The following is a 13,839-nucleotide window of genomic DNA, read 5'->3' as shown; positions in this document are numbered from 1 at the left end:
ACTGTTTTTGTAGCAATTTGGGATTTGATTGGTACGTCATGGCAGTTGATAAGGTAGAGAAGATGGGACAGAACAGAACCCTGGGGAACCCCAGCGTATATTTTGATTGGGTTAGATAGTTTATTTCCTTCTCGAACTTTTAGTGTTCTGAGTAATAGAAACGAGTGTGCAAGTTGTGTTAACTTGTCGCTAAAGTGTAATTGTTTTAATTTGTAAATTAATCATTAATCCAGCGTGCCGCCCTCCCCGCCCGGTTCGACTCTCCCCCTCCCGACTCATCACCTGATTCGGCCCCTGACGTGGTTCTTACGTAACATTCGGCCATCCTGAAACAAATTAGTGTCCTCACTAAACAAGTTAACTCTCGAGGAGGTCAATCAGATCCTGACGATCGGTCGCCTCACCGTCAGAGTCCGAAAGATCACTAACGTCACCAGTCCCTCGAAATCGCCTGATCGAGTCCAGGACAACTACTACTTTAAACTCTTTGTACTTTTTGACACCTTTAAGTGACACAGTACGATATCGATCATTGTCTAACACCTCGATCACCTTGAAAGGCCCATCATACTTATTGGACAGCTTACGGTTTATGGCCTTATCCGCCAGCGTGGTGCTCGCCTTCTTCCACAGCATCAAATCGCTGACACCATACTTAGTTGCCGCTTTTCGCCTTCGAGACGCCTTCTCTATGTTTGTGCTCGCCGCCTGCCGCCTGGCCGCCTGTGACTCATCTCGGGCTTCTTGGGTCTCAGAATCATCGCCATGACCCCGCCGCCAAAGCTTCTACTATAATTGTCCTGTTCCACCTTTCTACCTGACCGTTTGCCTAAGGAGTCGCAACTGCCGTCTGCACATGCTTCACGCCTTTCTCGGCCAGAAACTCAGCAAATACCTTGCTGGTAAATGAGAGTCCATCATCTGAGATTATTCATCTTGGATATCTAAATACGTCGAAAATCTCTCTCAACGGCTGAGTCGCCTCGGTAGATCTCAGAATCCGGGTTGACTTTACCAAGGTGAACTTTGTATGTCCGCCGATCGTCACCAACAGATAACTGTTACCTTTCACGCTTCTGACAAATGGGCCCAAGTGATCCACATGCACTGTGTCGAAGTAGACCGTTCTCTTCTCCACAAGATGCAGGAATCGTTCGCCATTGGCAAATGCGCAATTCAAACATGCGCCAACATACTTACACACGAATTGCCCCATTTTAGGAAACCAGTAGGTTTGCTTCAACAACGCCAAGCGCCTTTTAAACCCCGAGTGTCCGATGTTATCATGGTGACGCCTTACCAGATTAAACTTCGTTATCGCCGGGACATACAGTCTGTCGCCGTATAAAGTCACCCTGTACAGACGTCCGTTTTTCAGCTTGAAGTCCGGTTTAAGCTGTCTGTCTGCATGTCCGCCTTTCAGAGCTTCGACAATCGCCTGCGCCATGGCAATTATAAAATGTCACGCAGAAATCGCACCCAGGCGCTTCGGAGAGAACATTGGAGACAAAAGTAAATAAAATTCTCTCGGTAATTTTTGAAACATTTTCCTTATTATACCTACCATGCCTGTTCTTTACTTAACTCCTGCTATTTCCTTTTTACCCATCAGTGCTTAAAATCCCAAGTTCGAAAAATTTTAACCCAATACAAATCCGGTTTTCCTATTGAAAATCTCCGAACTGGCGGCAAAAAGAAAAACAAATTTCATTTTGATTCTATTTTTAAAGAAGAATTAAGCCTCTACATCTACAGAAAGAACAAAAAAATATTTTTTTTTACTATGGACGAGTTATTTATTATCGCAAAGCCAGAACTGGAATTTAATGCTGGCGAACTAACATTTAAAAAATTGTCAAAGCAATGGGATATAAATATAAGAAAGTAGATACAAGAAAAATTTTAGTCAAGTCGGCTCGGCTAAGATCACAACAAATTAAATTTTTCCGATCATATTTGCAATTTATGCAAAATGTTTTAACTTTCATATACATAGACAAAACTTGGTTGTACCAAAATGGTACACCAATAATATGAATTGGAATAGGAGACTTTAGATGTCTACATTATTCACAACACTGACGGTGAACAAGAATGTGATTTATTTGACGAAAATTTTCAAGAAAACGAAGAAAGTTTACAAGTAGTAGAAAGAAGATAAAACTGAGGGAGAAGATGGAGAAGGAGAAGCATAAAAAAGACCGTAGTCGCAAGTGCCAGTTCCAGTGACGATACAAATAGTAATAAACATACAAAGAATTTTTTTTTGACAAAACATCACATTTTTTTTAAGAAACGTTTATAACTGGACCAAAGCACCACCATCCACTGGAAAAACTCGCAAAGAAAATGGTATTAGATTTCGAATTCCTGCTGTAATTGGTCAACCAAAAAGAAATAAGCCATCAACATCTGCTGACGCATGGAAGTTGCTTTTTAACGACAGAATGTTAGAGATTCTTTTGCAACAGACAAATTACCGAATAACTGAAGTGGCTAGTAGCTATGGCAAGTCTAGACTAAACTGTCAATTTACAAATCATGTAAATGAGCAGGGGCCCGTTTCATAAAAATTACATGTTGATTTTTACATTTTTACAAGTGACAAGTTTATTATTTACATTACATTACAATATAATACAAGTGACAAGTAAATCACTTGTAAAAAGTTTTATGAAATAGGTCCCACGATATGAATGCATACATTTTCTCTTATATCTGCTATATTCAAGTCTACTCATGAAGATTACGCTCACACAAGTCGTAACGTATTTCGAGCTACAATGTCGTAGACTTATTTGGTAGACTTACCAAAGAGAACATGTCTATTAAGCTGGTAATTTCTAAAACCGGATACATCCACTCTGTTTCCGAGTAACCGCTTTTCCGGGCCATATTGTTTGTGTTTTTCTAATTTTTTGCCCTCTTAAAACTATTTTTTATTGCTTAATTCTCATCTGCATAGATGTGGGTTCAATGGACCCAACGATGCATTTATTTATGGGAGAAAAAATCCAAATAAATTTACATGTATTTCTAAATGTTTACAGATGTGTTATGTATACCGCAAAAAGCCGTAGAACGCAGTTTAGTTTTTTTATTTACATGAAAAGCTACAAAAGTGCACCACTACTACGTAGGTGCATTCCATGGAGGAATGATAAGATAAAGAGGAGACAGCATGGCAGCACTTGTACTGCAGCATGTTGTGAAGCCGTTCAACGCTAGGCAGGGGGCTTTGTTTTCCTCCATTGCAGGCGATCTGAACAAGGCAGTGGCGTGCATATTCAAGTAGCAGGGGTTCATAGGCTGTTTTAGTGGAAAATATTGTAAAGATGGTTTTTAAAAAAGACTGACAATAGTAAAGACAAAATAAACAATTACCAAACAAATTGTAGGTTACGCCGCTTTTGCATAAAACGACTCATTTGTCTAATTGGATATACCCCTTTAGAAAACAAAATATCACGCCACTGACTCACACGTGGAAGGTTAGATTCACATTTACGTAATTCACCTTTTTACACGCGCCACACAGATGTGGTATTTTTCTATTGTACCTAGATGTATTCACAAGTTTAAATAAAGTCACTTTCATCAGAAATTTGGCAATAATTCGTTAATTTCACCTTCAAAATAAAAACCAGCTGACGGCCGCCATTATCCTCCATTGGCGATATTGGTAATGCGCGTTGTCGGATTGTTACTTAGTGCATCGCATATTCGGAAACTTACAAACACCCTTACCGCTTCAACTCACTATGCAGTAACCAGTGGGTAATAACCTTCGACCATATATCGTATAGACAGCGAGTTTGTAGGTAGGTTGTTTGAAGCCATCATCTAAGGGCAAGAGGAAGCTTACTCCTTGTTCAATGGCAGTTCGTAGTCAAGGGGCAAACAATTGAAAAAACATTACAAGTTTCAGAAACACTATGTATTCGAGTTAAAAAAATTGCCTTTGTTAAAATACTTCTAATTCTTTCTTATGACATGTCGTCAGAGTTATAATATTCAAAACTATTCAGTATCAAAGGGGAAAATCAGAATACGTTACGACGCCACAGATGAGTTTCCATATTTAGGTTAACACCAAATTTTACCTATTCACAGGTAAATTTAAATCCAAAATTCACAATTTTTCCTTTAAATCACAGTTGTGAAACACGAAGTTTGACGAATATTAACGAAACACTTGGAAGTATTTTAAATGAACCAATCAGAGAAGAGGTACCTAAGGGTCAAATTCGCGTACCAAGCCTCATTTCCCCTTTCCCCACTTGCACATGTTGGTTTCAAAACAAATCTCACCTTGCCTAGTCTATATGATATATGGTCGAAGAAGGTAATGACTCGTTAAAAAAAGCCGGAAGTAAGAAGGTTAGTGGTAATATTACTGAAGCGCTGACAAGCAATTAAAAAAGATGAAAGATATTACTGTCTCAATGATTTAAAAAATTTGTTGTTTGCGCATGTGTCTCCAACGGTTCACACTTGAGTACTCTCAAAATGGTGTGTCTCTGGTTGTGATGGGACACAGGATCAATGAAACTATTAAATTTGTCGCAACTCTTCGACACTTCATTGTATATTCAGGCGCAGCATTTGTGTCTGTTGAACACATGCGTCACGCAAGTGGATGAACAAAAGCACATTTTTACTGAGGCTGATTACCTTGTGGAATTCGTCAGGTTGAAATGCGTCGTGTAAAACTCAAAAGTTTTGTGTGTCTAGTGTAAAACTGTGTCATTGATCATCAAATATCAAATATCAATAGTCCAATACCTGATGGGTTTGAAGTTCCCACCGAGCGAGTTCCCAGCGCTTACGTGACGTTTCCAGTAACCTGAATGTACAAGTTGTGGTGGTTGTCGCCAAGCTACAACCTTTATATATATATATATAACATACCAACAATATAGCAACGTCAATGTTTATGGACATTAGAATGTGAGGTCTCGCGGACTTCACTGCCAAATACTCATTGCAGAGCCTTGGTGCGTCCACTTTCTTGTCTTTCAGACACTACAGTGTTCACAAAAATGAACCACACTCAATTCACTATTAATTTACATTATTTTGTAATCAAAACAGCGTTATTTTCGACTAGAAAGTTTGCATTTTGTTTCGTTTTCTTCTTACAATACCGACAAGCACTGTCTTCAACGATGGTCCTACGACTCCTACGGCGTAACATGAAAACACTTTTCAAGCAGTAACATCAACAGACCCCCGCCCAGGAGCCGTGAGACCTTATCGTTGGTGGGTAAGCTTATGTACTTGCAATGTGTCTGAAGGCGAAGCTGGCCAGAGTCGTCGCTAATACGACTCATGGTAGGGTCACTCATGCTAATAAGGCCAAAGAGGAGCAGGGAAAACAAAGGACGGCTCAACCCCAGGAGCCACCTATGAACGTAAGTGGTACGGGAACTGACGAACCCGGGGTCTAATCCAAGTTAGTGGAAACAGAGCGCAGCTTTACAACTAAGCAACTGCGGCTCAAAGTTCAACAACCTAAGTTGAGCGCGGCGAGGGTATGACTTCGGGGACCCACAACCGGAGAGCTTGCCTTAATAGCCTTCCCTCCGGGATGGACGTAAACCTGAGGGGAATCCCATACGTCCATACTCGTGGGATCACTATGAGCGACCTAAACAAAAAATCAACGCCTGGACCCTAAGTCTGGTGAAGATTCATCTGTGCGACGAAATCGCACAGGTGCCAAAAGGAGGAGACTCCGCAAGGCTCAGCTTCTTAAGGCTGGCGCTCCAGTTTTGGAGTACAGCACTGGAGCTGGGACTGCCGGCCCCTCCACCTCAATCGCAAGACCCTCGTTTAGGGCTCCTGTACAGGGGACCGGAGGTGCCTGCTCTGCGAAGCCTGTCGCTTCGAGGGCGTCCGTTGGGGACGAGTGTGCCGTCTCGCCAACGCCAGTCAAGGACCAGACGCCCCCTAGCGCCAGGGAAGCAATAAAGAGGTCGAGGTGCTCTGGCATAACCATTCCAGATGTGGCTTCGGAACTCCAAGTTTGAATTTTTGAGGAAGGCTTCCCCCAGAGTCTTCTTACAAATGCAAAAACTAACGCGATCCAGGAGTAGATCGCGGAAACTCTGGATTGAGCAGTTGAAGAGCTCGACAACACCGGGCTCATCCCGCGCTTCCAAGGTTTCTAATTTCGCCAAGGAGCACTCTCCGTAAATTGCTCTGACGAGGGCTCCAGGAACTGGTTGAACGAGCTGATACCAAATCTTTAGCTGGATGGGATGCAACTCCGGATCACTCCAGCGGCTGAAATCCTCAAACCAAGACGTGCAGTGATGTATGTTCAGGGGCCAGAAGTGGAACCTCAACTAATCCTAGCCCGTCTTGAGAGATGTAACCTTAGCCTGGACAGCCGCTCGTGGTTGGTCTATGGTTCAGAGGGGGTTGGCTTTACGGCAACCCGCATCATTGTGGGACTTTGGGCGGGCTCGATTGAGCCCCTCACGGCCTTGCAAATGCGCCCTTTTTACTTGTTGGGTCGGGCAACAGTAAAGTTGCTAGGCCCATAAGAAAAAGAAGTGGCGGAGAGCGACGGAACAGAGGGGTCTAGCAATGCCTAGGGAACCTCTTACCAATGTATGTACGAGTCAACTTGCACAACATCGTCGATTCTTCCAGCTGCTTCAGCTGGAGGACTATTGACCTCCTCCAGGGACCTTAGATTTCAGGAGGGTGGGTAAGGGGCACAAATACCAGGAAGGGCATAATTACAACATGACCTCCTGGATCTAGATCAAGAGCCTGTCCCTTTGTCTCTGATAGAGTAGAGGCGCTCCCTTTGAGAAAACTCTGCTTAGATGGCGTTGTAGCGGCCAAGATCACGTACAAAGAGAGTGAATATCAGAGAACACATGTGATGTGCTCGACGTGCCTGCAATTTCTGCACATCAAGGGGGTAGCCGTTTATCATGGGTTACGATGCGAAATCGCACTATACTGTGTGGGGTAGTTCAGACCGTGGGGAGGCGCTTCTAGGTTATATAGCAGCGTCCGGCTTAGACATACTCAATGTCGGATAAAAACCAACTTTTGTCACCTCGGTGAGACAGGAAGTCATTGACATCACTGTGGCAATGAGTGCAACTCGGGATGTTGAGGGATGATATATATTGAAAGAGCCGAGTGCATAGGACCATCGATACATACGCTTTCACATCAGCAAAGATGTAATATTCATATTTAGAGACCCCAAGGCCACCCACTGGGCTTCGTACTGCAAGGCACTGGGTGGCCGGGTGGCTCTTCTGCCGCTGAAGAATAAGTATACAGTCGATGCTGAAATTGCATCAGAACAACTCCAAAAGGCCATTATGGATTTCTACGCTGAAAGCTGTCCTTTACGCAGCCCACGTAGGACCAAATGTGCCCTATAGTGGGACGCAGAACTAGAAAAACTGCGAAAAAAATCAAGAATGTTCAAATCAGCGGCACGCCATCAGAAAGATAAGTCCTGGAGGTCTTACCGTGAGAGCCTAACCACGCTCCCACAAGTTAAGAGACTTCAGAACATCTTATCTAAAGATCCGTCAGCTAGTCTGGGTTTCTTACCGTTGGCCACGGGGGCCTTCACTGTTACAGATAGCGACACACTGGAGCACTTACTGCAGACGCAAAGTCGAAGATGAACCAGAGATAAGACTATCTCTGAGGAAAGCATCTAGGAATGCTTGGACTTTCGCCTCTCAGGTAATAACCTCTGAAGGGATCAAATGGGCAATTGAATTTGCACTCTATAAGTCTGATAGACGGGATTTTTCCTGCCCTCCTTCATAGGGGGCGGGAGCATCTTGTTAGTATGATGACCAGTCTGTTCAAAGGTTGCCTTGCTCTGGGCTTCATCTCAGAGGTCTGGAGAAAGATGAAGGTTGTTTTTATCGCTAAGCAAGGACGTTCTCAATATGCCGTAGCTAAGAGTGTCGCTCAGACTGATTATCCTTACATCGTTCCTTTTAAAGGTGATGGAAAGATTATTCGACAAACGTGTTAGGGAGCGGCTGCTCGTTACCAAACCGCTGCACCGAAACCAACATGCGTATATTTTAGGAAGGTCCACTGAAATGGCCCTGCACGACATCGTATCGAAGGCGGACTAAACGGTGTACTGGATATCTGAGAACTTTTCTAGATATTGAGGGATCTTTCAATAACGCTTTCTTCGAGTCTATGAGTGAAGCACTGCTGGAGAGGGGTGCGGATCCAATTCTTGTCGGTTAGATCCGCGCGAGCGATGCTCTCTAGTAGGGTCATAAATACGAACATGGACTCGTATTGTGTTAAAGTGATCACCACTAAGGGTAGCCCTCAGGGGCGAATTCTCTCTCCACTCTTGTGAGACCTTATGGTGGACGATTTCATTCGCAAGCTAAATGTGCTTGGTGTGTATTGTTAGGGCTATGTCGATGACATAGTCATCCTGATGCAATGCAAATTTCATAATATGGCCGGAGAGCTCACAAGGGGGACACTCCGGCTCGTGGAGAAATGGTGCACTTCTCAGGGCCTATCGGTAAATCTGACAAATACAGAACATATCATTTTCTCAAGAAAGAAATCCAACCAAAATGTAGCCCCTTTTCTGCTTGGCGAACCATCAACCATCATAAAGGTCATCAGCCAATATCCACAAGGATATTGGCCTCGAATCCCATATTGGAGATGGGGAACGACAGTATAACCCCCAGAAGTGTAATAAACCACAAGTGTCGTGTGGTAATCCCTCCACGTGATAACTGGTGTGAATCAACGAGACATCTCAGGAAGAGGGACTGGCTCGTTTGCTATGCGGATGGATGGGTCTATCCACTCTGATGGAACTGGCTCAAGAGTGTACATATGTAAGCTTGTTTTCCAAGCGGAAATTTCTGCTTTGGCGATTTGTGTGATGCGTTGCATGCAAGGGGCCATGTCACACCGGCGAATTCGCATCTGTACCGACAGTCATGCTTCTTTGAGAACCCTGCAGTCGAGCAGGTATACTTTAAGGCTTGTCTGGGAATATCATACAAGAATACAGGAACTGGCAGAACGCAACAAAGAAGTTGTCCTATATTGCATTCCTGGACACTGTGGCCTTGAGGGCAACGAAGTAGCTAACGCTCTGGCCCGTAGAGGTTCAGAAATGGACTCTGGGCTTTGCCAGAAGGCGAAAGAAAATCACACTGCAAAAGTGGATGGAATCTTGCCATCAAACTGAATGGCAAAGTCACGAGCCCCTCTTGTTAAAAAAAAATGTTTAAGATACTTCTACAATGTGTTTTTAAATGATTCCTATCTTGTAAAGTTTGAAATTGGTTTACAACTGTGTGCCGCTCTGCATAATTAAATTCTCTGTCAATAAATGTCATAACTGTTTGTTGTGAAATTTACAAATTGTCAATTAATTAATTTTAAAAACTGTTAAAATGCAACTAAATTGTTACTCTTGTAGTGTCCTTTAATATTCTTAGATAATAAATAACAGATGGCGCAAAAGATTGAACAGTTAGAGACTAACGGGCTGATTTCAAGTTGAGTTACGACCCGCGCAAATCATGATTGACATAGCAACGGCGCAGTGTCAAGATGCGACCGTCGCTTCCTAATTTCAAGTCAAATTTTGCGCGCAATTTTGCTACCGTTGTCTGCGACACCTCTCGAGCAGTCGTAAGTGGATTTGCGACCTGTCAAATTTGCAATTTCATGTGAAAATGGCGGTCGGGACCAAATACTGGCCCCTTTGGTGAACGATTTACTTGAAATTGCTTGATAAATTCAAGTGAAAGTGAAAACAGTGATAATGACGAACGACTTTTGAGACTATTTTTTATCAACGGCTCTTCGGAAACCCTACTTTTTCAACAAACCCCGGCTTGATGGAACCGTTTGCAGTTCATTTCGCGGGCTTTGACGAAAAGCACCAAAAAGGGGCGTTATTCTGCCTTGAACTCCTATGTATAAGCTATATATGGCTCGATACTGGAACAAACAATAGATGGTAGGCAGCAGAGGTCACATTTTCAAAAGCACAATTTTGAAAACCATCCAGGAAGTGACTGCAGGTTTGGACAAGAAAGCCCCCACAATTTATTCATTTTCCAATAGCAGCAGGAAATCCCAGTGCCGATGTTTGTTGATGATCGCGAAGAAAGTAAGGAATTACTGGATGGAAGAGGAGATGCAGCAATTTTGGCCGTAAATACCTATTACCCAGGAATTGGATCATGGAAATCGGAATTTGTTGTATACTGATAAATAAACTAAATTGAAAACTGTAAAAGAATATATTTGTCTGAAAATGTACCAAAACACATTATTTGGACTGAAATAAATAATACAAAATTCATGAACTACAGCTTTTTTTAGTATGGTAGGGTTATGTATATCCACACTGAAAATTTACACAAATGTAAGTATTAAAGTCACCGTTTTAACTATAAAATTTGAAGAGGTAAGTTTAAAGTAACTGCCTGTTACTAATTTTAGTTTTTGAAACTTCTTAAATCGGTTTTGATCAAGTTTCTATAAAAGAAAGCACTTTCTTCTCGTAAAATGTTGGAGGGCTTTTCGACAATTCCAGTTTAACAGCATTATTAACAAAAGCTTTGCACTTGTTCACTGACTTCAAATTTCTTTTTCAAATCATCCACTGTCCCTGTTGAACAAAATTTATGACCTGGTTCTAGGTCCTTTCTCGGAGAAATTGAATCAGTGAAAGTCTTTTTCAAACCCCAAAGATGGGTCAAACAAATTGTCTCAACGCTTTTAAATCTCATCAGCACTTGTATTTCATCCAGTTTTTCGACCGCCGGCATTTTTAATCGTTCTGAAAGAAACAACACAAAATTAAAATTGCTTTGACTTAGTATTGACCATAAATGACTGCTCACTAATATTTTTTATTACATTTTTATCATAATAATACTTACCCTTGATTTTTCTTTTCACTTTGAACACAAAAGCCAAACTCAAAATTAAAATTTGACATTTCGAAAGTCACGTGACCGGCGCAAAATTTTGCATCACGGACAATAGTTGCTGCTACGCTGCGACATTGCACTTTATCGACTTGAGATCGGACGCATCTCGTGGTCGCAGAGAGCGCGCAAATCACCCGCGCAAAGTTGCACTGCGACCATGATTTGCACCGGTCGTATCTCACAACTTGAAATTGGCCCGTTACTGTTACGTCTATTAGGTCTCTTTTGTGATTGATTAAGCGATTGTGAGTTCAGGGAGTTAGTGTCATCCAGGCATCCCGAACTGATATAGCCAAATCGAACCCTTACTGAAATAGGTTTTACTGATGATGCGGATAGATGGCCTTTGTGTTTTACGGGAAGAAGAAATCCTATTGGCGGATTTAAAATTTCATATTATTGAAGAAAAACGTGGTACCGATGCGCGGCTGACAAGTAAAAATTTCACAAACGTCAGCAAAATTTGAGTTTTTTTTATAATATCACGTTAATTTATCAAAGTTTTGTTAAGATAGTGGTTCAAGGTGTAGTGTTTGGGTTAGACTATTGCCTACTATCGGTTAGGAACAACATGACCTCCAAGAATATAACGTAGTAATGAGCACCAGAAGGTTTTCGTAGATAGGTGCGTTTTTCCCAAAAGTGAGTTTTTTGAGACCGAACCGCAAGTGAGTCACACTGCGAGGAGACTCCCATAGACAGAACATAAGGTGCCAGTTTGGCTGATTACAAGTATGTCTTTATCATCGATTCGGTGACGACTATTAGTTTAGTAAACTTAATGGATTTAATAAATATCTTTAATATTAAATGTGTTTAGATCGTGTCATGTTGGGTAAAATTCTTCCATCTGTGCTGTCTGTGCATCCACCTTTTCAAATACAATTAGAAAATTTTCATAATAATTGTATTTGATAAAGTCTTGACATCATTTTGACGTGAGCAAAAATTTAAAAAATACAAAGTAATCGGGATTATTTTAAATTCGCGCCATTTTTAGTACGTGATGATACGGCTAGATAGCTCCAGCTAGGAATTCATTGCCAACCATTATGTTCCGCTTCTATAAAGTTTTATTCTAGGTAGAGACTCGAGAAGACGCAGCAAACATGGCAGACTGCTATCTCTGATGTTTGTTAATAAAGAGTTTAAGTTAAGTTAACCGTGAGTTTCATTAACATCAGCCCAACAAGAACACAACAGAAATTGGCGACGAGTATAAAACCATCAACAGCAATAATGAAGAACATTCCAGTGGCAATTCCACCGTTCAGAATGTATGATGACTCAACAAACCTTGGAGTCCGTTGGGAAAAATGGATGAGCCGATTTGAGAATTATCTTATTGCAGCCGACATTCAATTGAAAATCCACCGCCCAACATTTATAAAACAACAACTCGGAAACTGAAAGCGTACTTTCACCCTAAAGTCAACAAAGAATTTGAGAAATTCCAATTTCGGCAACGAATTCAACAAGAAAACGAAACCATTAATCAGTTTTATGCAAATTTGCAAAAACTAATGCCCGATTGCACAAAAGATAATTGGGCATTAACAAAGCGTTAATCGTCCATCAAAAATTTTGTGCAACACAAAACACCGCTGACGGCTGATTAATCTCTCATCAAGTATTTGATGAACGTCAACGATAATTGTCAATTAATTGTTGATTAACTCTGTTTTCCGTTGCACAAACGCAAATCAACGCAAATGTCATAGTTAATCAGTGATTAACGAATCATCAGTTTGATGGCCGAACGACGGGCGATTAATCTCTGATTAACCGTCTTTAACAGTTGTTTGAGAATTTAAGGTGTTTTTGATAAAATTTCATTAATTAAACTGATCCATTACCTAAGGGGTAAGACAATAACAAGAATTAAAGAAGAAAACCTTGAATTTATTTTATTGGATGAGAATGGTTATGTGCAAATGACTGAAGTATCTGAGAGACCTGTGCAGAAAATCAGAGATCTTGAGGATCTGTTTGAGATGTCGGTTAACCATGAGTGTAAAAAGCGCTTTAGTTTAAATAAAAACCAGAGGTTAAATTGTATCAAAACGCAACTAATCAAATCTCTCAGTGCGCAAACAAAATTTTTATTTTTTTTGCGTTTTTGGTTTTTTGTCTTTTGTAGAACATTTGTAGAGTTATCACAGAAAGTTACAACACAACTCGTTCACACATGAATTTGTATCGTTTGTTCAATGAAACAATTCGAGAATAACTCATTTTTTAACCAATAACATATTATCTACTTTATTGCTTCCTAATTTGCCAATGCGCATGATTCACTTTTAAACAGCATTGTCCAACAGTTCTAATAACTTAACAAAAAAAATGCAAAAACTTTATTAGTTTTAGTTGAAATAAAACCCCAATGTTCAAATGAAGGTTTATTGATTGTGGTAATAAACACGTGTAGATTCCTTTACGCCCTTAACTTCATCCACCCTTAAGGCTATTCCCTTCTTTCGCCTTCAGGAATCGCTTTTTGGTACCCCCTTGGCACTTAGTGGCAAGGCAAAAACACCCGAAAAAAGAAAACTGGAGAGTTCGCTAACACGTCAAAATTTCACAATGCCAATTTCGCTTCTTGCACCCTTTAGGTCTAGAAATTTTCCATAAACTCTATCACTAGTGTTAACAAATCAACACAAGACCACAAACACTATTTCTGGTACCATAAATTGTCTGCATCAAACAGAACTTTTTGAAGACGAAAGAACACAAGTTAAATCGTCAAGTAAAGCACTGAGTAAAACCCGAAGTCCGAGAAAACAAAATATTAATAAAAAAATCAGCTGTCAAATGTATATGAAATGACAAATTCAAGACG

General features: G+C 41.1%; 1 long non-coding RNA gene across 1 annotated transcript; it reads left to right on the top strand.

Annotated features, from left to right (window-relative positions):
• The first annotated feature begins 9,429 nt into the window (after positions 1 to 9,429).
• LOC135266753 (uncharacterized) lies at positions 9,430 to 10,367 on the top strand. Its single transcript, XR_010334914.1, has 2 exons — positions 9,430 to 10,079; positions 10,123 to 10,367. It is a non-coding gene; the product is annotated as an uncharacterized LOC135266753 (long non-coding RNA).
• Positions 10,368 to 13,839: the final 3,472 nt, after the last annotated feature.

The sequence above is a fragment of the Tribolium castaneum genome, chromosome 7, assembly GCF_031307605.1.
Source record: "Tribolium castaneum strain GA2 chromosome 7, icTriCast1.1, whole genome shotgun sequence".
Classification (NCBI taxonomy): domain Eukaryota; kingdom Metazoa; phylum Arthropoda; class Insecta; order Coleoptera; family Tenebrionidae; genus Tribolium; species Tribolium castaneum.
The sequence above is the reverse complement of the archived record's forward strand: the minus strand, read 5'-3'. Positions and strand labels throughout refer to the sequence as shown.